Raw genomic sequence first — 24,552 nt, 5'->3', positions numbered from 1 at the left:
AATACTGAAAAGGGAGTCAGGTTGCTAAGCTTTTTGTCTTGCACTCATGAAGACAAATGCAAGAATGCCAAATTTCAAATGATCACAATTTATACTACAGGAGAAAAGGGCACCGATTGATTGGCCAAGGCGTTGCCATGGTGAAAGCAACAAGAAAATATAAACTCCCTAAGCTCCCAGATAATTTATAAAAGTTGCAAGGCTGGAAAATATTTCTTTCATTTGCAGAATTTAGGTCCCTGCATATGAATGTATGTTGCTCCTGGCAAGTGTAAATGAGCCACATTATGAGTTTGAGAGATTATCTTTAATTGGTTGGTAGTACAGCTATTAGCACATTCAGCATGCATCAGTAGGTGCTGCCCAATCCGGAATCACATTCAACAGGAAACATTTTGTTTTGGATTTTGCAAGTACAGACTCATGTCTTTTGCATTTTTTTGAATTACCCAGGAGCTTGGTGAGCCTACAGTTCCCCGTTGCTTTCTCCATGGCAACACCTCGGCTAGTCAGAGTCGACTTGCCAACCAATCAGCGCCCTTTCCACCTGAAGTATAAATTGTCATTGTTTGAAATTTGGCTTTCTTGCGTTTGTCCTGATGAGTGAAAGACAAAAAGCTTCAGCACCATGTCTCTCCTTGCAGTAATATTCAGATTTTGATGCCATAGAAAAACAAAATGAAAAAGATATAGAAAACACAGCACGGGCATTAGGCAGGATAGCAAAATAAAAGGCGGATATAATAATTATTTGCTGCAAAATACCAGAAATTTTGGGTCCTGGTGCAGGTGAGATTCAGGGAATTCATTTACACCTGTTCAGAAGTGACATAAATGCAGGGAACTTAGGTTCTCTGTATTTTTGCCCTTAGATGACAGTGGTTCGGGTGCGACATTAAATTGGTCAAATGTTTTGTCAAACAACGTGGAAGCAACATAAATGGTTGAGGAAATTAGTGTGTAATGACATGTTGGTATAAAACTGGTGTCAATCACTATGTGCGAATTCCCGTGGAATAACACACAGCTGCCCTGATCTTATGTCCAAGTTGCATCAAAATTTTCCAGGAAATGCCAGGCCATTGTTTAGAATCTTAGTGTCACTCTTCATCATTATACTTGTGGTGAGGGTGGGGAGAAGGAGGATCAAAAGAAAAAAAATTCACTTCGAGCAATCATTCTGCAGAAGAGTGATGAACAGCATTATTACCTACTCAATGAAACCTGGAAAAAGTTAATTTTTCAGTTTCTAACTGGCGCTTGAAAATAATTATACACTACAATGTTTTAACTTGTCAAGTACAGCAGTAGGATGCTATAACTGCTCTAAGTATTAGGGGAAGATGGTGGTGTAGTGACAATGTCACTAGATTTAGTAATCCAGAGGCCCAGGCTAATGCTTTGGGGATAGAGGTTCAAATCCCACCATGGCAGCTGGTGTTATTTAAAATTCAGTTAATAACACTGGAATGAAAAGCTGGTTTCAGTAATGGTGCCATGAAATGATCATCGATTGTTATATAAACCCACCCGATCACTCGTGTCCTTTAGGGAAGGAAATTTGCCATTCTTACCTGGACTCCAGGCCCACAGCTAAGTAGTTGTCTCCTACCTGCCCTATGAAATGGTCTAGCAAGCCACTCGGTTAAAGGGCAATTAGGGATGGGAAACAAATACTGGTATTGTCAGCAACACCTGCATCCCATGAAAGAATAAAGGAAAAAAGTACACAGTTGGATGGGGCTAAAAAGCCCTTGAAGTCCTAAGATTTGCTGCCATGCTGTGGGTCGGGGAGGAGAACAGAAAAGAGCAAAAGCTTTTTCTGGAAATAGCATCCTTGGGTGCAGTTGTCAAATAGTTTCTTGCTGCTCACAAATTAAGCTAGGGAATGAACAATAAACTGTCTGGCAGGGCACCAGAGTGTTAATGGCAACTGGAAGACTCAGTGGGAATCATTGACTTTTGGGGAGAAAACTCCACCCCACCATGGGCTCCACAGACAAAATTCAAACAGTGCTATACAAAGGCCACCTGCATTTCATAACCCAGGCTGGCCAACAGGTGTCTGCTCATCTCATCTGCTACAACAAAGGGCCCCACAACCTTCCTTCCCATTCTTACTGGCTGAGACATTTTTCAGTCTTAGGAACCCAGGCAAGGGAAACACAGTCCTTGTCAAAGACAGTATGCAGCATGGACCTCTAGCTGGTGGAACTAATAATATTGCCTTGATGAACTACAAAGCGGTGGGATTTATCATTTAACTAGTAGTCTCATAGATAAGGAGCTCTGGCCCAGGTTGGACACCTGGCCCCATCTACAATCTTCTGCTGGAAAGTCTGTACCATCGCCTACAAGACTGATCCATCTCTACATGTCCCTCTCATCCTGTGAAATCAATGCCACTGGAAAAGTGAATTATCTAGCACTGGTTTGCAGCTCACTGACCTCAGTGAAAGAATACCTCACCCAATTTTGATTCTGGACTCTGGAACCCACATGAAACTATTTTGTAAATCTTTTTTCCCTCTTTTACTGTACGAATGTAAAAGAGGCAACATTGCAACCCTCCTCCTGCGTTCGGAGTTTACGCAAATAAACTAACCCTTTGCATTCATTCTATCATGAGTTTGTTGTGGGGTTACTAATATAAATTGGATCACACCAAAACTGAGGGGTTTGGAAATACACCACCACTTATAAAAGGGGGAAGCAAATCAAAAACACCTTTCTGTTTATGGACAGGTGATGGGAGGAAAACTTAGTGCCATTTAAATTAACCCCCTTTCTGTTTGCAACACAAGAAAAAGGACTTCATCATCTGGGACAAACTCCTGTAATAACTAGACAATTTCTTATGTTAGTGCTCACAAACCACCTGGGACAAAGCATAGGCATGAGAGTGAAGCAGACACATAGAAAATAGAACATAAGGGGAATGGAGCAGTTGCCTGAAGTATAATGGATGTATGCCAGATGGAATACAGGTTTAAATAACCCCATCCAAAAAAGGTCTGTTTGGTTTTAAAACACTTATTTATATGCAAAAACCTTACAGCTAGTATAAATGAAGTTTTCTGAAATAATTAGATTTTATGAATGATTAGTCAAAATGCAAGTGCTTGCCTCCAATTACACAGTTACTGAAATAATTAAAAACTAGGAAAAGAATTATGGCAGAATAAGAGGATGAATTTGGAAATTGTCTCAACATGGGCATTAGTGCTAATCATAATTTTGTAAGTTTTGCTTCTTCATTCTCACAAATTATGTAACACAACCCCTTAAATGTTAAAAACTACAGTTCACCAGTCCTTCCTAACACCTCAAACAATATGGGAGATTAATCTTGCATTTAATTTCCTAGCAATTCCTACTAAAAACTGTCAGAATGTCAGAAGTGAACATGGCTGCAATGTACCCATTTTCTAAAATCCCAAAGGCAATGTGCAGAAGCCAAAGAAATGACACACCGATTCACCGAGGGATGATAAAAAAAACTTCATTCAAAAATAGATTGAAAAAGGTTCTTCAAGGTAGAGAGAAAAGTGAAGAGGAAAAATAATGGTTTAGGGAGGGAGTTCCAGAAAGTAGGGAAGAAGCAGCTGAACATTTTGCCACTGGCAGCAGGACAAAGGCAGATTTACATGTATACAACAATGAAAAACAACAACTTGCATTTATTTAGCCCTTTTAACATAGCAAAACATTCAAAGACACTTAACAAGTGTGTCATCAATAAAAAATAAATAACCACAGCAGGAGTTTATCAGGAAAGATGACTAAAAGCTTGGTCAAGAGTTTGGTTTTAAGGAGCACCTTAAAAGGAGGGGAGAGGTGTAAATAGGCAGAGGAGTTTAGAGCTCAGTGTCAAGGCACCTAAAAGCATGGCCAACAATGTGCTTCCCTGATTTCTATCACTGCAACAAGATACTAGAATTGAAGCACTGCAGAGATCTCAATGACTTGTACAAAAGAAGTTACAGAGGTGGGGAGCAGCAAGGCCATGGAAGATGCTGATCATAAAACTGAGGTGTTGTTAGACCAAGGTCCAGTGGAGGCCAGCAAGCACATGGGTGGATGAGTCTTGGAGTTAAGATGCAGGCAGAATTTTGAATTACCACAAATTTGTAGGATGGAAGACAGCAGGTTAGCCAGGCATGTACTGGAACAGTCATCTAGATCTAACAAAGGCCAAGTGATGAGGGTTACAGAAGCAAGTGTACTGAGACAGGGTTGATGTTACGGAGGTGTAAAGAAAGCAGTCTTGATGGTGAAAGATGTGTAGTTGGAACCTCAGCCCGGGTTTCCGGCTCCACCACGGCAGGACCTGCTACAGGGGATGCGGCAGATCCGCCAAAAGTCCATTGCCTTTCGACAGGACCGGACAATCCCAGCAGGAGGCAAGGCTGGAAAATCCCGTCCCTCGTCTCGGAGTCAAACACAACAAGATTGTGAAGGCCAGACTAAATTTTGGACAGCTGCCAGGGAGAAGGATGGAAATGGTGGTCAGGAAATTTGTGATGGGAATAAAAGAAAACTGCTTTTGCAACCTCAGGTTGTCCCCAAGTGCTTTACAGCCAATCAAGTACTTTTCAAGTGTTTATTTATGCAATGTACAAAATGTGGCAAACAACCTGCGTGCAAAGTCCAACAGCAATTTGATAATGATCAGGTAATTTGTTGAAGTGATGTTGGGTAGAGGGGTAAATACTGGTAATGGCAGGAGGGTAAATTCCCCTTCTTTTCTTGGAAAAACTCAGCAGGTCCACCCTCATGCCTTCTCCTCCCTCCCAGAAACATGATAGGGTGCCCCTTGTCCTCACTTATCACCCCACCAGCCTCCGCATTCAAAGGATCATCCTCTGCCATTTCCGCCAACTCCAGCATGATGCCACCACCAAACACATCTTCCCTTCACCCCCCCGGCGGCATTCCATAGGGACTGCTCCCTCCGTGACACCCTGGTCCACTCCTCCATCACCCCCAACTCCTCAACCCCCACCTACAGCACCTCCCCATGCAAATGCAAAATATACAACACCTGCCCCTTCACTTCCTCTCTCCTCACCGTCCAAGGGCCCAAACACTCCTTTCAAGTGAAGCAGCATTTCACTTGCATTTCCCCAACTTAGTCTACTGTATTCGTTGCTCCCAATGTGGTCTCCTCTATATTGGAGAGACCAAATGCAGACTGGGTGACCGCTTTGTAGAACACCTTCGGTCTGTCCGCAAGCATGACCCAGACCTCCCTGTCGCTTGCCCACATGTCCGTCCTTGGCTAGCTGCATTGTCCCAGTGAAGCTCAACGCAAACTGGAGGAGCAGCACCTCATCTTCCGACTAGACACTTTACAGCCTTCCGGACTGAATATTGAATTCCACAACTTTAGATCTTGAACTCCCTCCTCCATCCCCACCCCCTTTCCGTTTCTTCCCCCTCCCTTTTGTTTTTTCCAATAATTTATATAGATTTTTCTTTTCCCGCCTATTTCCATTATTTTTAAATGTATTCCACCAATGGTTTATTTCACCCCACCCCCCACTAGAGCTACCTTGCTTGTCCTGCTCTCCACTCTTAATTAGCATATTCTTTTAGATAATATCATCACCTTCAACATCCCTTTGTTCTTTTGTCTGTGACATCTTTTGGTTATCTCCTCCTATCACTGCTTGCTTGTCCTAACACCCTCCCCCACCCCCACCAAAACCAGCTTATATTTCACCCCTTTCCTATTTCTACTTAGTTCTATTGAAGGGTCATGAGGACTCGAAATGTCAACTTTGCTCTTCTCCGGCGATGCTGCCAGACCTGCTGAGTTTCTCCAGGTATTTTTGTTTTTGTTTTGGATTTCCAGCATCCGCAGTTTTTTGTTTTTACCCCTTCTTTTCTTCACTGGCCTACACCAGTTCTGAGTCTGACAACACCTCAATTTTAAAATCTTCATCCTTGTTGCAAACCTTTTTGTGGTCTTGCTGCTCCCATCTCTAACATCCCTGATATTCAAGTTTTTTGAGATCTCTGCACTTCAAAATAGTGTGTAGCTCACACCCACTTGAGGGCAGGCAGAGCCTTTATTTCACATTTTATCCAAAAGATGGCACCTTCAACTGGATCTCCGTTGATGCTTTCAATCCATAAACTCATTTCCTCTCTCCACATCTTTCCACTGTCTAGTACGTCCTCAGTACTACACAGCGGTGTCCCCTGTCAGCCTATGTTTTGTGCTCACATCTCTGGGGCTGGAACTTAAACTTACAACCTGCCAAGTTCAAGGCAAGTCGCACTTGACATCTGAATCAGGTCTGCAAAGTGTGGGAGGAGATACCAGGCTTAATGAGGTTGCAGAGAAAGGTTGGGGTGAGACAACAGAGGGGTTTGGAGAGAGGAAATTAGTACAGAGACAGAGTGTATGCGTCATTCAAGGACCTTAAACTGAAACAGGTGGATAGTGATCATGGGGTATAGTTAGAATGAAAAGAAAGGTTGAGATTGTCAAGCTTTTATTGAGAGAGACACACAACTGCAGTTTAAAGTAGAGTAAAACAGTGCTACAGGAAATGGAGTGATTATAATAGCATGGAGTCAGAAGGAATAATTGAACAGCTGGAGTAAAATGCTCACCTCTACTTGCAGTTCAGAGTCACACTTAAAGAACGACATTTTTAAGGCAGCAGAAGATGGTCAGCTGCTGTGATAGCACCAGCCCAGCACAAGTCGTCATCTCATATAAAAAAAAGTGTTTTCTTTCGCCCTTAAGTTAGCTTGTATGCACAAGAAAACCAATGCTTCAAATCACTATCAGTAAGTTACAGGACATAAAATTTGACATATGTTTAAATATAGTTAAGTACTCAAGGCATTTCGTGCCATGCATTGTTTTAATCTATAGCCAGAATTTTTAAACAGCTGATTTTACAGGAGTTGCACAGTCAGGCATCAAATAAAGCCAATGTTCCAATGGTATCTGACAAGTAGTCCTGGACTGGACTACTCTGGGCAGTTTGGGAAGAAGAAGTCAATCTTGCTAAAAATGAAACAAAAGTTCTTGAATACTTAATGAAAATGGGACCACCATACCAACAATCCTCTCTTCATAAACATGGAAAAGTCCTTAAGTAAACAGAATTCAGTCAGTCTATATGGCTTCCAAGTTTAAAATTTGTTTTGCATTCTACTTAATACACCTTGGTCATCTTCCCACTGCTTACATGATAAAAATTCTAGAATAACAATGAAATTTGAACTATTGGCAGCAGTCCAAAATACTGAAATAATATGCTCAACTGTTTAACATTTGCATGAAGGCCACCCAAATGAAACATGTGCAATGGGGACCTTTCAATAGAAAATTCCACCTGATTTTTGCTGAAATATTACGCTGGCAATCTCTATCATATGTCATTCAAAGAAGGAATCTAGTGTTGGATGACTATAGTTTAAGGATTTTAGCTAATCTATCAATTTATACAAAGGTTTTTTAGTCACAAAGAATGTTTTGAGTATTATAGCATATATTTGCAATCACTGATTTACAATATTGCCTCCTTTGCAAGAAGCAATAAACAAATGTCCACCTTTGACAAATATCTGGCAGAATTGTTTTTAAAAGCTACTGAAGTAGCAAAATGATGCATGTGATAAGAGGTTACTGTTATACAAGTTCTTTCAATTGCATTGGGAACTACAATTTATGTTGAAGGAAATCGCTGAAACATGAATTAAGGCAACCCAGAAGCTTCAGAGTTATGTAACCGTGACTGAATATCCCAAATGAAATATTAAAGAAGTAAAAAATAAAGTTAAACAAGCGCCATTGGTACTTTAACCTAATTGAATTAAGATTTGCAAAAGCAGAAAAGGAGTGCAATAGGATGGTCAAGTTTCTAGAAAAGTAAAGTTCCATTTGTGGATCAGGCATGAGTAACTATTCAAGTATTTATATATTTTAAACCTTGGACAGAGAGAAGAAACAAATGAAGTAAATCAAAGTGTTAAAAGGTGCATCATAAATGTCAGCTCATTTGTCGATTTAAGAAAGAAAATCACATCTTCAACACTTAAGTAACTAATGGAAAATTATAATTTATAATGATAGCTTTTGCTTTGAACACGTGCTCTTAATCTTGCCACACGCAAGGTGAAGTCAATCTGTCTACTGGTACTCCACATCAGGACTGACCAGAGGCTTTTTTAAAAAAAATATAAAATGCTGCATTAGCAAAATGGCTCCCATCAATAACAAGTATATTTCGTCTGTAAGTTGAAGATGAGGTTCAGATTTATTTGACGAATATCTAGTTCATGCTAATACTTTAATCTTTTCAGAACTAAACATTACTTTTAAAGTTTAACTGTATTAAGTGGGATAAATGCAACTAATGCAGCTTGGAGTCTATTACACTTAAAAGGTTGGGGCCATGCTGATTTAAGGGGTTACAGCTAGAAAGGCAAGGTCCTAAACAGAAGATGGGCTTACTTAGCTGCAGGCCTGAAGTCTACACTGTTTGCAAAGAAGTGCAGTCCAGAGAAATGTTTTATTTTAGGAGTTAGAGCTCAACTAGTTCAAAAGCATTGTGAACTCTGAAAGACTACACTGTCATGCAGATGGGTGGAGCTTAAGAAGTTTCTTTGGTTTCAATTTACAAGTATTCTGCAGCAGAGGAAGAGGCATCATACTGAAACGATGCTGCTGTTAGAAGGCTCCAGGAAGTTAGGGCTCAGAGAAGTCCTGGGGAGCTGAGAAAGTGACGGATGGTCACTAGTTCCATGTCAGGCAGTTAGGGCTCAGGGAAGCCCTCTGAGCCATGTATAGCTTGGTGCAGCCAGGAAACTGGAGTTCAGAGAAATCCAGGGGCACTGCAAGTTTAGTGAAGCTAGCGGTCTGCGAAGGGTCGAAATTGTGCTGATAATTAAAGGCAGGAGTACAGCTTTTTGAAACCTATGGAACCCAGTCTAAGGAGAAGAGATTGAACCAACTGGAGGTGAGCAGCCATTGAGGCAGTCTTTGTAAGAATGGCTTTTGAAGTAATTCAGAAGCTAGCTCTTCGAAAATGAAGAGTTGAAATCCCTCATGAGGGCAACATAATTTTAATGAGATTTTGTGATTCTCAGTCACAAAATGCAGGATCATCAGGGGAAGTTAAGCCATCTTCCGCTCCCTTTTTCTGGCATTAGCTGCTATATTTTGTTTAGTCTTCACTCACTAACAGAGTAAAAAGCTTTGGGACATTTAAATAGCATTTCACTGTTAGCAAATGGGTGTAAGTGAGGTAGTAGGTGGCAGGGGGTGGGGTGCCAGGGTGTTCACTGACATCTGGGTGGGTTGCTGAGAAATCCGTGGAACCTGGCTTGGTCGCACCTGACATTTAATGTACAGTGTGGTGCGTTGGACCAATTTGTCTGTTAATTCATATTTACCTCAGTAATTCTGAACGCTAGAGTATAAGATAGATATTATAATTGTTTACTTTGCCAGCCTTGTACAGTAAAAAGTTCATTTTGTCTGTTTAAAACCATGGAATCTTGTGGCTTTATTCTCTTGGTGGGTAACTGGGATTTAAAATTTTCGGCTGAAACTTCCAAGGAGTGGCAATCACTAGATTGCCACTAGAAAATTGCCACTCCACTCCCATTTACTTGCCTTCCATCGGTGCTCCATATTCCTCGCCTAGACTTCTGAATCAGGCCTTTTCAGAAACATGAAGCGTACTTGGCCCAGGAGTCTTTCCTCATGGTGCAGGATCATCAGGGGAAGCTAAGTTACATCCCTCTCCCTTTTTACGGCATTAGCTGCTATATTTTGTTTAGTCTTCACTCACTAACAGAGCAAAAAGCTTTGGGACATTTAAATAGCTTTTCACTGTTAGCAAATGAATGTAAGTGAGGTAGTGGGTGGCAGAGGGCAGAGTGCCAGCTAGGTAGGGTGGCAGGGGCAGATGGGGGTGGGGGGGGGGGGGGGGGGGGGGGGGTAGTTTTTTGGAAATCAATTCTGAAGAGAGCAACACAATAGTTAGATCCTGTGGGAATTCTGTAACACAATTGTCCAATTCAAATATTCATGGCACAGCAGGAGTCCAGCAAGTAGCAAAATTTCAGGAGAATTCTATAGAAACAATGTCTGGAGATGACTCCGATTTCTCAGATCTGGAGTTCTGAAGGTGTTGGCCACAATGAAAATCACATGGATATCAATCCTAAACATGTTTCTGTAGCAAATGCACCTCAATGGAGTTACATAGATATCAGACTCAATGAGACTCCTAGTCCCATGGAACTCAAACCTAAAGGTAGTCCTAAAGGTGGAACATGAGGGTCAGGGGTGGGGGTCAATGAGAGTGATTGGGGTCAGTTGTATTACCCAGAATTAGAACTGGTTTTAATTCTTCCAATTTTTCCTGGGTAACTATTTGGTAAGTAAGTTGGAAGCCTCAAAAGTCTCTGACTCTAACTCAGAGGTGCAGACTTTTTGGACGGTCTCAGGGAATTACCCATTGCAAGTCCAAACTTCCCAGGAAATTCCTGCATAGTCAGTACATTGGGATTTCCAAGGGGTCTGGTAGTGCATCTTGGTGATGGGGCAGAGGGGTGGGGTAAGGTGTGGTACCTCTAGGGAACAGCTTTCTGGAGATCAGATGTTCTGGTCCTTTGTCTACTTTAAACAAAAAAGGTTACTGGTCCCTAACCAGATCATAATATATATAAGAAGCCATAGATATATAAAACCTAGAATATTGTATGAAATTAACTCTTTTCATGATTGGAAGGCTCCTTCACAGCAAAAAATAAATTTAGACTCTGATATTAATTTATCAAATTTTATGTCAAACAAATATGAGCATTTGATTTGATTAAAAATTATGCATTTAAACTAAGCCACCTAAAGCTCCCACTTGTGCTAATTTTCTTAACTTCAGCCAGGAATGGTCATACTTGAATATATATGCATGAATGTTGCCAGCAATGAAATTAAAATCAGTCATGCAAGCTTCATTTTCCAATTAACTCAGCATAGTTTCTTGTGCACAAGTACTACAGAATGCTTCCATTAGGAGTATAACCGTCAGATAATGCTTCTCAATCATATATAACTATCTTTATAAGTGAATTAAAGTTGGACTGAAATCATGCACCATTCCATTTTGGCATGCGCCAACAACCAGCATACCATGCATACATATGAAAAATATAGCATACACTATTTGGTAAATAAATTTAATCTAGGGACAAAAAAATTGTATCCATAGACTATGAATTACCACATTGCGAACTAATTCCAAATAGTTCATAAAGAGATATTATCCCTCTGCTTTGACCTTCTGTCGGCCTATATTGGAAACTACAGAAAATAAGAAAGTATGTTACCACCTGAACAAAACCAATTATGTAACTACATATCCAATTTAAAGTGATCCCATATTTAATTCAATAAATTCTTATTAATTCAGCTACAAGGAAAATTAACTAGTGGGCTGTTGCTCATTATTCAAGGTGGTCAGCCTCCACAAAATATTAAACCAGTTTAGGGCTGCTAAATGAAGACAATTGTCAAAAGTATTCTCTGTAAGACATGCAAAATGTCTTACAGTGAATACTTTGACAGTTATACCATCCAGGCAAATCTATTCCCATTGTCAATTCCAGTAAATACATTTTCCAAGACTGAATACTTTTACACAGTAAAGCATTTTTTAAAAAAATGCGTATTTTTAAAAATTACAAGTCTGAAAAAGATCCAAGGGGCTGCTTCAGAATGTGTGAGGATGAGCTGTTTGAAATAAAAAATTGCTTACAAGGGCAGGCAATTTTGTTTTCTTCACAGGCTTGTCTTAATGATTCAGCGTTTACTGTTACTCTACAGGAGACAAAGTATTTTGTGGATTAGAGACCTACCAAAAAATATTCCCAATAATCAAAACAATGATCTTTCAAACTAATCAGGAATGCTTTAAGAAGCAACTTCAGTGATTCAACCTGCCACAAAAATAAATTAAATTTACTCTTGATTTGTAATTACATTGAGGAATCAGTGGGACTCTGGCTTCTTTCTGCAACTGAGTCCACCCACTGCTAGTTCCTAATGTTTCAGGAGTTCTGCTTCAATTGAGAGATGTTTGGATTTAGCAGCTGAGAGGTATTATTGAACGGAGGACTAGTCTTGTAACTCTTTTGAGTACAAACCCGTTTCCATCTGTTTCAGATGAAGTTACATGGTTTCATAGTCCACCATTGTGAGATCTGAACTCTTGATACTCTTTTGAGTAAACCTGTTTCCATCTGTTTCAGATGAAGTTACATTGTTTCATAGTTTTGCCACTGTGAGATTTGAACTCTTGATCTTGGGGTTACAAACCCAGTACCATAACCACTTGGCTATTTAAGCCAAGCTTGAAACGCAGCATTGGTTCTACTGAGGATCGAACCCAAGACCTTCTGCGTATAAAGCAGACGTGATAACCACTACACTATGGATCCGGGCGTAAAGCTTTTATTTGCAGAGATACAAGCATGCACCTCCAAATCCAACCACCACAATTTCAGTCTGCTCCTATAACTCTTTTGAGTACAAACACGTTTCCATCTGTTCCTATTCAGATGAAGTTACATTGTTTCATAGTTTGCCATGGTGAGATTTGAACTCTTGATCTTGGGGTTATAAGCCCAGTACCATAACCACTTGGCTATTTAGGCCAAGCATCCTAACTCCTGCAGGTCTGGCAGCATCTGTAACTCTTTCGAGTACAAACCCGTTTCCATCTGTTTCAGATGAAGTTACTTTGTTTCATAGTTTGCCATTGTGAGATTTGAACTCTTGATACTCTTTTGAGTAAACCTGTTTCCATCTGTTTCAGATGAAGTTACATTGTTTCATTGTTTGCCATTGTGAGATTTGAACTCTTGATCTTGGGGTTACAAACCCAGTACCATAATCACTTGGCTATTTAGGCCAAGCAAGACTAGTCTTGTAGACCCATCATTTGCTCTCCCATTAAATTACTTCATTGAAAGGGATCATGAACAGTTTAGCTGAAGGCTTGCTGGGAAACTCAATCTTACTAGGGACAGGTAATTAGTTTTTTCATGCAAAGTGAGTGTTGCATTATTGCTCATTCTTAATTGCCCTTGAAGTGGTGGTGAGCTGCCTTCCTGAACTGCTACAGTTCATGTGGTGCAGGCATACCCATAGTGCTGTTAAGGGAAGGGGTTCCACAATTTTGACCCAGTGACAGAAGGAGCGGCGATATATTTCCAAGTCAGGATGGTGAGTGCCTTGGAGGGGAACCTTCAGGTGACGGTGTTCCCATGTGTCTGCTGCCCTTGTTCATCTAGATGGCAGTGGTTGTGGGTTTGAAAGGTGCTGTCTAAAGAGGCTTGGTAAGTTCCTGCAGTGCAGCTTGTAGATAGTACTCACTGCTGCCACTCTGCATTGATGGTGGAGGGAATGTATGTTTCTGGATGTGGTGCCAATCAAGTGGGCTGCTTTGTCCTGGCTGGTGTCAAGTTTCATGAGTGTTGTTAGAGCTGCACTCATCTAGGCAAGTGCAGATTATTCCATCACACTCCTGACTTATGCCTTGTTGATGGTGGACAGGCTTTGGGGAGTCAGGTAGTGAGTTACATACAAACATACGAATTAGAAGCAGTAGGCCACTCAGCCCCTCGAGCCTGCTCCACCATTCAATAACATGGCTGATCTAAATGTAACCTCAACCTCACATTCTGCCTACCCAGATAACCTTTCACCCCATTGTTAATCAAGAATCTATCTAGTTCTGCCTTAAAAATATTCAAAGGCTCTGCTTCCACTGCCTTTTGAGGAAGAGAGTTCCAAAGACTCAGAACCCGAGTTGCTTGCTTCTGACCTGCTCTTGTAGCACAGTATTTATATGGCTAGTCAAGTTCAGTTTCTGGGCAATGGTAACCCCCAGGATGTTGATAGCAGGGGATTCAGTGATGGCAATACCATTGAATATCAAGGGGCGATGGTCAGATTCTCTCTTTTTGGAGATGGTCATTGCCTGGCACTTGTGTGGCGTAAATGTTACTTGCCACTTGTCAGCCCAAGCCTGGATATTGTCCAGGTCTTGCTGTATTTGGACATGGAATGCTTCAGTATCTGAGGAGTCGCGAATGGTGCTGAACATTGTGCAAATATCAGCAAACATCCCCATTTCTGACCTTATGATGGAAGGAAGGTCTTGGGGAAGCAGTTGAAGATGGTTGGGCCTAGGACACTACCCCAGGGAACTCCTGCAGTGATATCCTAGAACTGAGATGATTAGGTCAGTTTCTTAGTATATTAAGGATAGCAAGTTATACATCTGATTATGTAAAATGTAGATTAGAAAGAAAACTGTAAAAAGGTAAATCATCCTATATTCATAGAATAAGATGCTTGAGACAACATAATTCATTTAATTAACCTGTCACTCCAAAATTGCAGTTGGATGGCAAGAGGACTCTTCTGTCAAAACGCATAATCCAGATGAACAGAATTATACCTATTTGGCCCTCACACGTCCTAAATCAGCATGTGGTATATTTTTCACCCCTTAGAGGAAACATGATATTCCATGCTTATGTCAGATTGCAAAAGGTTTATCAAACAGTGAGGTATGTGAATCACCAAAACAGGTCTCTTGAAGGGACGCACAAAGGTAAAAGAAAACCCATAAAATCTCTGGCTGAAATTCTGGTGAGATTTCAAAATCCTCCCTGCAAAGCACAGTGAAGATGGCAGCAGCAATTCAACCCTCCTATTGGTTGGAGTAAAAAAATATGGAGAACACAGACACACGGGCCCACGCACATGATATAAATTGAGAGATTTCCCAACCTCTAAAAGAAATGACTAAATGATTATCCCAACAACTTTACAGAACGAATCAAAAGTATTAGGAGGAGGAACTTAATAACACAAATATCAGCAGCATTATAGGAAGTTGGGGGGTATTTATTATCAATTTAGCAGTGTGACTACACCAAGAATGTACATAAATTGACTTTGTTATAGGTTAAATATTAGCTAGAAAGTCATTCAAATAGTTTTAAATCAAGCTTGGAAGCTCTAATTGATCAAACGAACATACAAATTCAGAGCGGTAGGCCACTTGGCCCTGTGAGCCTGCTCTACCATTCAATAAGATCTGATTGTAACCTCAACTCCACATTCCCATCTACCCCCGATAGCCTTTCACTCCTTTGCTTATTCAAGAATCTACACAGGACTTAAAAATATCCAAAATCTTTGCTTTCACTGCCTTTTGAGGAAGAGAGTTCCAAAGACTCTCAACCCTCAGAAGAAATTTTTCCTCATCTCTGTCTTAACTGGGCAGCCTCTTATTTTTAAAGAGTGGCCCCTAGTACTAGATTCTCCCACAAGAGGAAACATTCTCTCCACGTCGACCATGTCAAGACCCCTCAAGATCTTAAAGGTTTCAATCAAGTCACCTCTTATCCTAAAATCCAGTGGATACAAACCTAGCCTGTCCAATCTTCTCTCTAAGGCAACCTGCCTAAACCAGGTATTAGTTTAGTAAACCTTCTCTGAACTGCCTCAATACATTTACATCCTTCCTTAAATAAGGAGACCAATACCGTATAGTGGTCTCACATAAATCTCAAGGAGCAACTAGTAGTTCTCTACTGCTTCCAACAACATAATGTCAGTTAATTTGGTGCATCCATCAGTGCTTCACCAATTAAGAATGAAACTTAAGCAAAAACAAACTTTAATCAAATTGAGATTTAATTTAGGGAGTGCGTTGTGTAGTATATAGTTAAAATTTGGCATCAGAATATGCTTTCACCATTCTCAATTAATCACACAGTCAGAGGCATTTAAGGCACAAAAGGAGGCCATTCGGCCCCACAAATCTATGGCGGCCCTCCATGCAGCAATTCAGTCTGCCACATTCACCCACTATATCTTCGTAGCCCTGCAAGTTTATTTCCCTCAAGTGCCCATCCAATTTCCTTTTGAAATCATTGATTGTCTGCTTCTACCACCTTCATGGGCAGCAAGTTCAAAATCATTACTACTTGCTGCATTAAACAAGTTCTTCCTTACATTTCCCCTGCATCTCTTGTCCAAAACCTTAAATCTGCACCCCCTAGTCCTTGTACTATGTAATGGGAACAGTTTTTCCTTGTCTACCTTATTCAAACTTGTCATAATCTTGTATACCTCTACCAAATCTCCAGGCAATCTCCTTTGCTCCAAGGAGAACAGCTACAGCTTTACCAATCTAACCTCATAGCTAAAATCCCATCTCTGGAACCATTCTGGTAAGTCTCCTCTGCACCCTCTCGAGGACCCTCATGTCTTTCCTAAAATGTGGTGACTAGAACTGGATACATTACTCCAGTCATGGCCCAACCAAAGTTTTAGAAAGGTTCCAGGCAACTTCCATGCTTTTGTACTCAATGCTTTTATACATGAAGGCCAAGGTTCCAAATGCTGTGCTACCCACTCTATCAGTATATCCTCTTACCTTCAAAAGATCTCTGCACATGCAATCCAGGCACCCCCCCCCCCCCCGTCCTTGCACACCCTTGAGAACTGTGCCATTAAGTTTATATTTCTTCTCCATATCCCTTCTGCCAAAATGCATCACCTTACTATATTAAATTCCATCTGCCACTTGTCTGCCAATTCTGCTAGCCTATTGATGTCCTGTTTCAGTCAATAAGCATCACTGTCATTGTTTGCCACTCCTCCAAGTTTGGTATCAGTGGAAAATTTTGAAATTTTACTCTGTATTCATTTATACATACACAGCAAAAAAAAAATCAGTGGTCCTAGCACTGACCCTTGGGGGAATACCACTGTCTACCATCCTGCAGTCTGAAAAATAATCATGTGCCATGACACTGTTTTTTTGTCCTGAAGCCTATTTTTAAAAATCCAGGTTGACGCTAACCCTCCTATTTCATGAGCCACAATGTTTTTAAACCAGCCTTCATATGGTACTCTGTCAACACTTTATTAAAATACATACAGACAACACCCATTGCATTCTCATCGTCAACCTTTTCTGTTACTTCAAAACATTAAATTACATTAGCCAAGCTTTAGTGCCTTTTATAAATCCATGTTGGTTGTCCTTAACTAACTCAAATCTCTAAGTGTTTGTTTTTTCCCCTTGATTATTCTTTCCAAAACCTCACCACCACTGATGTTAGACTAACTGGCCTTTAGTTTCCAAGACTGTCCTTCCACCCTTTCTTAAATAAGAGAGTGTCACGCTTGCCACTCGGGCACTCTGCCCACCTAGGGAAGTTTGGAAGATTATGGCAAGTCCTGCTATCCCCAAACTATTTCCTTCAGCAACCTGGGATACAAGCCATCCGGTCAAGGCGACTTATCCACTCAAAAGCACAGCCAGCCTTTCTAGTACCTCTGACCCCTCAATTTCCACTCCATCCATTATTTCCACTTTCTTGATATTTTGTCAGATTCCTTTTCCTTAACAAACGTATTTTGCCCACAAATTCCAAAGTGATATTGTGCCCTTAGAATAACAAACCAGAGACAAACCCAGCAGTATAGCTTTCCTATACCAGATGCAAGTTGGCCCACTGTTCTAGATTTCTCACCCATGCATTGCCACTGGGCAGAAAATCTAGCTCCTGAATATTCACAGTTATAAGATATTTAGATGTAACCACTCATTAAGATTGTGGAATGATGACTAAATAATCCTTAAAATACAAATTTAAAGTCTATGTAATGCCATGGCACAACTGATAATTACTGAATAATTGTACTGTCAAGGTTGAATTGCTTCACTGTTAAAAACCAGTCATCTCAAACTGGGCCAATATAATTAATGCACAATCACACCAAATGCTAAAATCTGGTTTTAATGTGCAATTGTCCTAAAAAATAAAAAAACTTACTGGAGATCATAATCAGAAAATGAAATACTTAAAAAAACGAATTATGCAATTTCAGTATCTTCTAAAAGCTTCCACATGCGCCCATACGCACACACCCTGCAATTAGTGCATGTGTGTGGGGTCACTGGTGTACACAAGTATGGCGATAACGGATACTGGGCCAGTAATGAGCACAGTATACATAATGGGATCATTCCTGGATAGATTGTATCCAGAAGCATCACATACATGTATGAAGTGTCAAAAGGTTGCATTATTTGAGCAAAGAAATGCTGCACCAGTTCACGACATTCCACAATTTACAAAGGGAAGGGGAAGGTTGCCTTAATCTGTCTGTGTCCCTTTGCAACTTCCTGTTCCCATCTATACAACAGAGTGCCTCCTAACTTAATGCCATCCATAAAAATGGATGTACAACTCTCTGAACCATACTTATTAATGACTCAAATGAAGGAATAAAGTAGAGGCTCCAGTATAAATCCCCGAGGAATACGACTTGTCACATCTCATGAATCAGAACATCCTCTATGTCCCTATGGTCACCCACCTCCAAGCCAATTACCAACCCATGTCACAAGATTACTTCCAATTCTATGCCATCTCATTTTGGTAATAGTCTATGTGTGGAGGCTCATGAAATGCCTTTTCAATGTCTATAAGACAACTCCCTATTGGCCACGTTCGTGACCACCTCAAAAAAATTTAACTAGAATAGTTAGACATGATCGACCCTTCAGAAGTTCATGCTCACTTTGGTCAGCTCATACTAGTCCAAATGCTCAGTCAAATTAAGCTAAAAGACTAAGAAACACGACAAAAGCAAAGCTGAAAAGATCAGTGAAAAATACTGTAATTAATGATAAAACTAAAGGTGGGGAGTGAAAAGGCTGTATGAAAAAATACAGCCAATATACAAGTCAAATAGCAACTTTTTTTATAAACACGTGGAGAAAGTGAATTATAGAGGAGGAGGAGCCACTCAAATGGGGTTGGTAATATTATAGTTGATTTAAAAATACATTAGGCAACTCAGCCCATTAAAAAAAGTGGAGGCTGACTTAATTGGCATTGGATAATGCAATAGGGAGTGATGTTATGTATGTGTGGAAAAATGAAAAGAAACAAACAATGCTATAAATTGATGAGTCCAGGGCCAGACAGCAAGCACCCAGAAAATCAGACATTAGAATGCATCAGAAACGAAACACAATTTTACAAAAGTATCCAAGACAAGAGCGATGCAGAAGGACCGGAGAACACCACATCTTAAACTTCTATTCAGAAAGCGAAAGACAGAACCAAATGGCCTTATACTATCAGGAAAACTACTAGAGACCATAATCATAAATAAATGAATACTTCGAAAGGAACATACTGATCAGATGGCAAACAAGGATGTGAATGCAAGACAGGTTTGGTTATTTTTCAAAAATTCTGTCAAGTTAATGTGTCAAGATCCTGTGGTGTTTCATACATGAAATGAAGACCAAGTGTAGTCTTCAGATGAAGTTTCAATAGAGGACAGAGGATAATTGAGTCAAAGCAGATACATACAAGTCATTGAATGAAAGCAAAATATTGAGGATGCTGGAAATCGGAAACAAAATCAGAAAATACTAGAATACTCAGCAGGTCTGACAGGATCTGTGTAGGGAGAACAAAGTTAACGTGTCAAGTTGAATATGACTCTTCAGAAACGAAGAATAGAAATATGATGGGTTATATGCTGTCGGGGCAGCCGGGGGGGGGCTTGTAGGGCAGAAAGTGGAAGAGATTTTGACGGCATATAATCGATCATGTTTCTATCCTCCTTCAGTTCTGAAGAGTCATATTTGGCATGAAAAGTTAACTCTGTTCCTCTTGCCACAGATGCTGCCAGACTTCAGTATTTCCAACACCGATTTATTAGATATAATTCAGTTCCTCATTTTGAAGTTATGCATTTTAAAAATATTTTACTTTATAAATGCCTATTTCCACATTCGCTTTTAAATGCAAACTGCCTAAGTAAACTTGTAAACAATCTCCCACTAATGAAAGCACTTCAGCCTCACCCCTGGCAGAAGGGTATAATTACCACATGAAAAGTTTATTCAGACAGTTTTCATTGTATTTATAAATGTCATCAGAGGAATTTATAAACAGTTGGCTGGAAACTTGCACAGGTTTCAGTTTTAAGACATTATTAGTTCATTTCTCAAGGCAGTGCACCTGGACAGTCAAGAACAAGTGCAGTCTTATGCCAAATAGGGCTGGAAAGTAGAAAATAGTTGAACTGGAATTTAGGTAGAACTGCTAATAAGGTACGGTGGACTGGGGAGAGTAGAGAATCTGGGAAGGGGAAAGAGCTGAGGGGACAAGAAGACAGAGGAGATGAAGACATCAAGCAGGGATTTTGAGGAAAAGAGGTTTGGTCAAATCATAAGGATAAAAACAATAGAAAAGTTACAGCACAGAAGGGGGCCATTCAGCCCATCTTGTCTGCACCAGCTGAAACAACTACCCACCCATTCTAATCCCACCAAAGGTCCATTGCCTTGCAGGTTACAATACTTCAGGTGTTGATCCAGGTACCTTTCAGAGGAGTTGAGGGTTTCTGCCTCAACCAGTCTGGGTTGTGAATTCCAGAAACCTACCAATTTCTAGTTGAAAAAGTTTTACCTAACATCCCCTCTAATCCTTATACCAATCATCTTAAATCTGTGCCCCCGGTAAATGACCTCGCCTCTAGGGGAAACAAGTCTTTCCTGTCTACTCTATCTAGGCCCCTCAATTTTGTACATCACAATCAGGTCACCTCTCAGCCTCCTCTGGTCTAAGGCAAACAACCCTAGCCGAGCCACAGAAAGCAGACCTGCGTGAGAAGGGCAGCAGTGGTGGGAGATAGAAACCGGCAGCAGAAACGGAGGTCCAGCACATGGAGAGTGGATCTGCTCACGAAGGGCAGAGGGAGATAAAAACTGGCAGCAGAAAGGGAGGCCCAGCACATGGAGAGTGGATCTGCTCACGAAGGGCAGAGGGAGATAAAAACTGGCAGCAGAAAGGGAGGCCCAGCACACGGAGAGTGGACCTGCATGAGAAGGGCAGTGGAAGATAAAAAGCTGGCACTTCAGACAGCCACTTCAACCAGTTTCTACCTGTCAGGGCCAAAGTGTGACATCAAAGGAAAACTGGTAGGTGTTTGGTGGGTCTCTTCTGTGTCTCTTGTGATTGGCCAAGTGGTTTAAATCAGGAGATATTATTACAGCTGAAAAGTACAGGTAAAAAATTCACTTCTAAAATATTTAACATCCAAATTAATTAATTAAATAGAATAGAGATGGCTAGGCAGGCGGTGTGTTGCAGCTGTAGTATGTAGGATCTGGTGGATGCCGGTGCGATCCACAGTGACCGCACCTGCATTAAGTGTTGGCTGCTCAAGGAATTTCGGCTCAGAGTTGATGAGCTGGAGTCAGAGTTGCGGACACTGCAACACATCAGGGAGGGAGTGTGTTATCTGGACACTGTTTCAAGAGACAGTCACACCCCTTAGTTTAATTACATCAAATATGGACCGTGGTCAGTGACAGGAGGCTGTGACTGCAAGTGAGGCAGGGAATCCAGAATTTAGCTTTGAAGGAGCCTCAGCCAGTGCCCTTGTCCAACAGGTATGAGATTCTTGTTCCCGGTGTGGATGAGGGCACAGACTGCAGGGAGGATGAGCGAACTGACCACAGCCCATGGTACAGAGTGCCATTCAAGCGGGGGGGGGAGGGGGGGGGGGAGAAAAGAGAATTGCAAAAGCAAAAGGGGATAGTATAGTTAGGGGAATAGATACTGTTCTCTGCAGCAAAGAGTGTCCCAAAGGCTGTGTTGCCCACCTGGTGCCAAGGTTAAGGACATCTCTTCCAGGCTGGAGAGGAACTTGGAGTGGGAGAGGAAGGATCCAGTTGTCATGGTTCACATAGTCCTACCTATATTATTGGTACCTATGAAAGAGCTTCTGCTGAGGGACAACAAGCAGCTCGGAGCTCATTTTAAAAGCAGAACCACAAAGGTAATAATCTCCGGATTACTACCTGAGCCATGTGGGGTAATAAAAAATTGGCGTAGGGTAAATAAGTTTAGAGGTAAATGCGTGGCTCAAAGATTGGTCTGCAGAAATGGGTTCTAATTCATGGGGCACTGGCATCAGTACTGGGGAAGGAGAACTGTTCCATTGGGATAGACTTCATTTGAACCATGCTGGGACCAGTGTTCTGGCGAATCATATAACTAGAGTTGTAGATAGGACTTTAAACTAATTAGTGGGGGGGTTTCAATCAAAGGGAAGTTTAAAAAAATCAAAAAGAAACGAGAGCAGAAGTACAGGATAGTGAAGAGGTGAACGATAATTAAAGTGTGACAGGAAGGGGCAGAAAATATAAGCAGAAGAGTGCAGCAGAAACTAGAACCAGAATGAGTATAAATGGTAAAAAGTCAAAGCTGAAGGCTCTTTATCTGAATGCACACAGCATTTGTAACAAGATAGAGGTGGCGGCACAAACAGAAATAAATTAATATGACTTGATAGCTATAACAGAGATGCGGTTGCAGGGAGACCAAGACTGGGAACTCAATATTCAAGGGTATTTGACATTCTGGAAAAAAAGGCAAAAAGAAAAAGGAGGTGGGGTAGCTTTGTTAATAAAGGAAAATATCAATGCTGTGGAGAGTAGCGATTTGGTGCAATAGATCATGTGGAATCAGTTTGGGTGGAAATGAGGAATAGCAAGGGGAAGAAGTCAGGGGTGGGAGTGATCTATAGGCCCCCGAAGTGTTGCCTCACAGTAGGGAAAAGTATAAATCAGGAAATAATGGAGGTGTGTAAGAAGGGCACGACAATTGTCATGGATGGTTTTAATCTGCATATTGACTGGACAAATCAGACTGGCAAGGATAACATGGAAGACGAATTTGTAGAGTGCATTAGGGACTGTTTCTCAGAATACATTGCAGAACCTACTTGGGAACAAACTATTTTATATCTAGTAATGTGTAATAAACCGGGATTAATAAGAGATATCTTACTTAAGGAACTTCTAGGGGGTAGCAATCACAATATGGTAGAATTTCAAATTCAGTTTGGGGGCGAGCAACTTGGGTCTCAAACCAATGAGCTCAACTTAATTTCAATTACAGAGGTATGAAGAAAAAGTTGCCTAAAGCGGGCTGGGAAAATAGACTAAGACAAAAGGTCAGTAGATGAGCAGTGGCAGACATTTAAGCAGGTATTTCATAAAATTCAGCAAAAATTTATCCCAGTCAAAAAGAAGGACTCGACGAGGAGGATGAACCGCCCTTGGTTAACAAAGGTGGTAAAGGGGAGCATCCCATCAAAAACTAAGGCATACAAAGCAGCGAAAACTAGTGGTAGGCCAGAGGATTAGGAATTCTTTTTTTTTTTTAAAAGGAACCAGCAGCAGTTGACTGAAAAGCTAATAAAAAGGGAGAAAATTGTTTATGAAAGTAAATTGGCAAGAAATATAAAAACAAACAGCAAGAGCTTCTACGGATATATGAAAAGAAAGAGTGGCTAAAGTGAACGTGGGACCCTTGGAGGAGGTGAATGGAGAATTGATAACAGGGAACAGAGAAATGGCAAATAATTTAAACCAATATTTTGCATCGGCCTTCACAATGGAGGACACAATAAACATCCCAAAGATATCAGATAAGCAAGGAGCTAACAGGAGAAAGATCTTGTAACAGTCTCTATCAATTGGGACAAAGTATTTGACAAACTAATGGGACTAAGGCAGACAAGTTGCCAGGGCTTGATGGCCTGCATCCAAGGGTTTTAAAGGAAGTGGCTGCAGAGATAGTGGAGGCACTGGTCAAAATATTCCAGAACTCACTGGATTCTGGGAGAATGCCAGCAGATTGGAAAAATCATTAATATGATGCCCCTGTTCAAGAAGGGAGGGAGACAAAAAGCAGGAAACTATAGGCCAGTCAGCCTAACATCTGTCGTTGGGAAAATGCTAGACTCCATTATTAAGGAATGAATAGCAGGACATTTAGAAAAGCAATCAGAGTCAACATGATTTTGTAAAAGGGAAATCATGTTTGCCAAATTTGCTAAAGTTCTTTAAGGATATGACAAGCAGAGTTGATAAAAGGGAACCAGTAGAAGTAGTGCGTTTGGATTTCCAGATGGCATTTGATAAGGTGCCACATAAAAGGATAGAGCACAAGATAGGAGCTCACGGTATTAGGGGTAATATATTAGCATGGGTTGAGGGTTGGTTAACTCACAGAAGACAGTCAGGATTAAAGGTCTTTTTCAGGTTGGAAAGACCTAACTAGTGGAATACCACAAGGGTCAGTCCTAGGACCTCAATTATTTACTATCCATTTAATGACTTGGAGGAGGGAGCAGAGTGTAATGTATCCACATTTGCTGATGGTACAAAAATAGGCGAGAGGACATGTTGTGATGAGGACATAAGGAATCTACAAGGCAACATAGATAGGTTGAGTGGGCAAAAACTTGGCAGATGGAGTTTAATGTAGGAAAGTGAGGGGTCATGCACTTTGCTAGGAAGAATCAAAAGGCAGACTATTATTTAAATGAAGAGAAGCTCCAAAAAGTGCAGCACAGAGGGATCTGGTGTTCTTGTGCATGAAACA

At 40.9% G+C, this 24,552-nt stretch overlaps 1 protein-coding gene across 6 annotated transcripts in view; it reads right to left on the bottom strand.

Annotated features, from left to right (window-relative positions):
* Positions 1-24,552, bottom strand: part of mboat2b (membrane bound O-acyltransferase domain containing 2b) — a 169,437-nt gene that overhangs the window by 51,172 nt on the left and 93,713 nt on the right. The gene's annotated exons all lie outside the window — the stretch shown is intronic.

Source organism: Carcharodon carcharias, chromosome 5, assembly GCF_017639515.1.
Source record: "Carcharodon carcharias isolate sCarCar2 chromosome 5, sCarCar2.pri, whole genome shotgun sequence".
Taxonomy (NCBI): domain Eukaryota; kingdom Metazoa; phylum Chordata; class Chondrichthyes; order Lamniformes; family Lamnidae; genus Carcharodon; species Carcharodon carcharias.
Note: the sequence above shows the minus strand (reverse complement) of the source record. Positions and strands in the feature narration are given on the sequence as shown.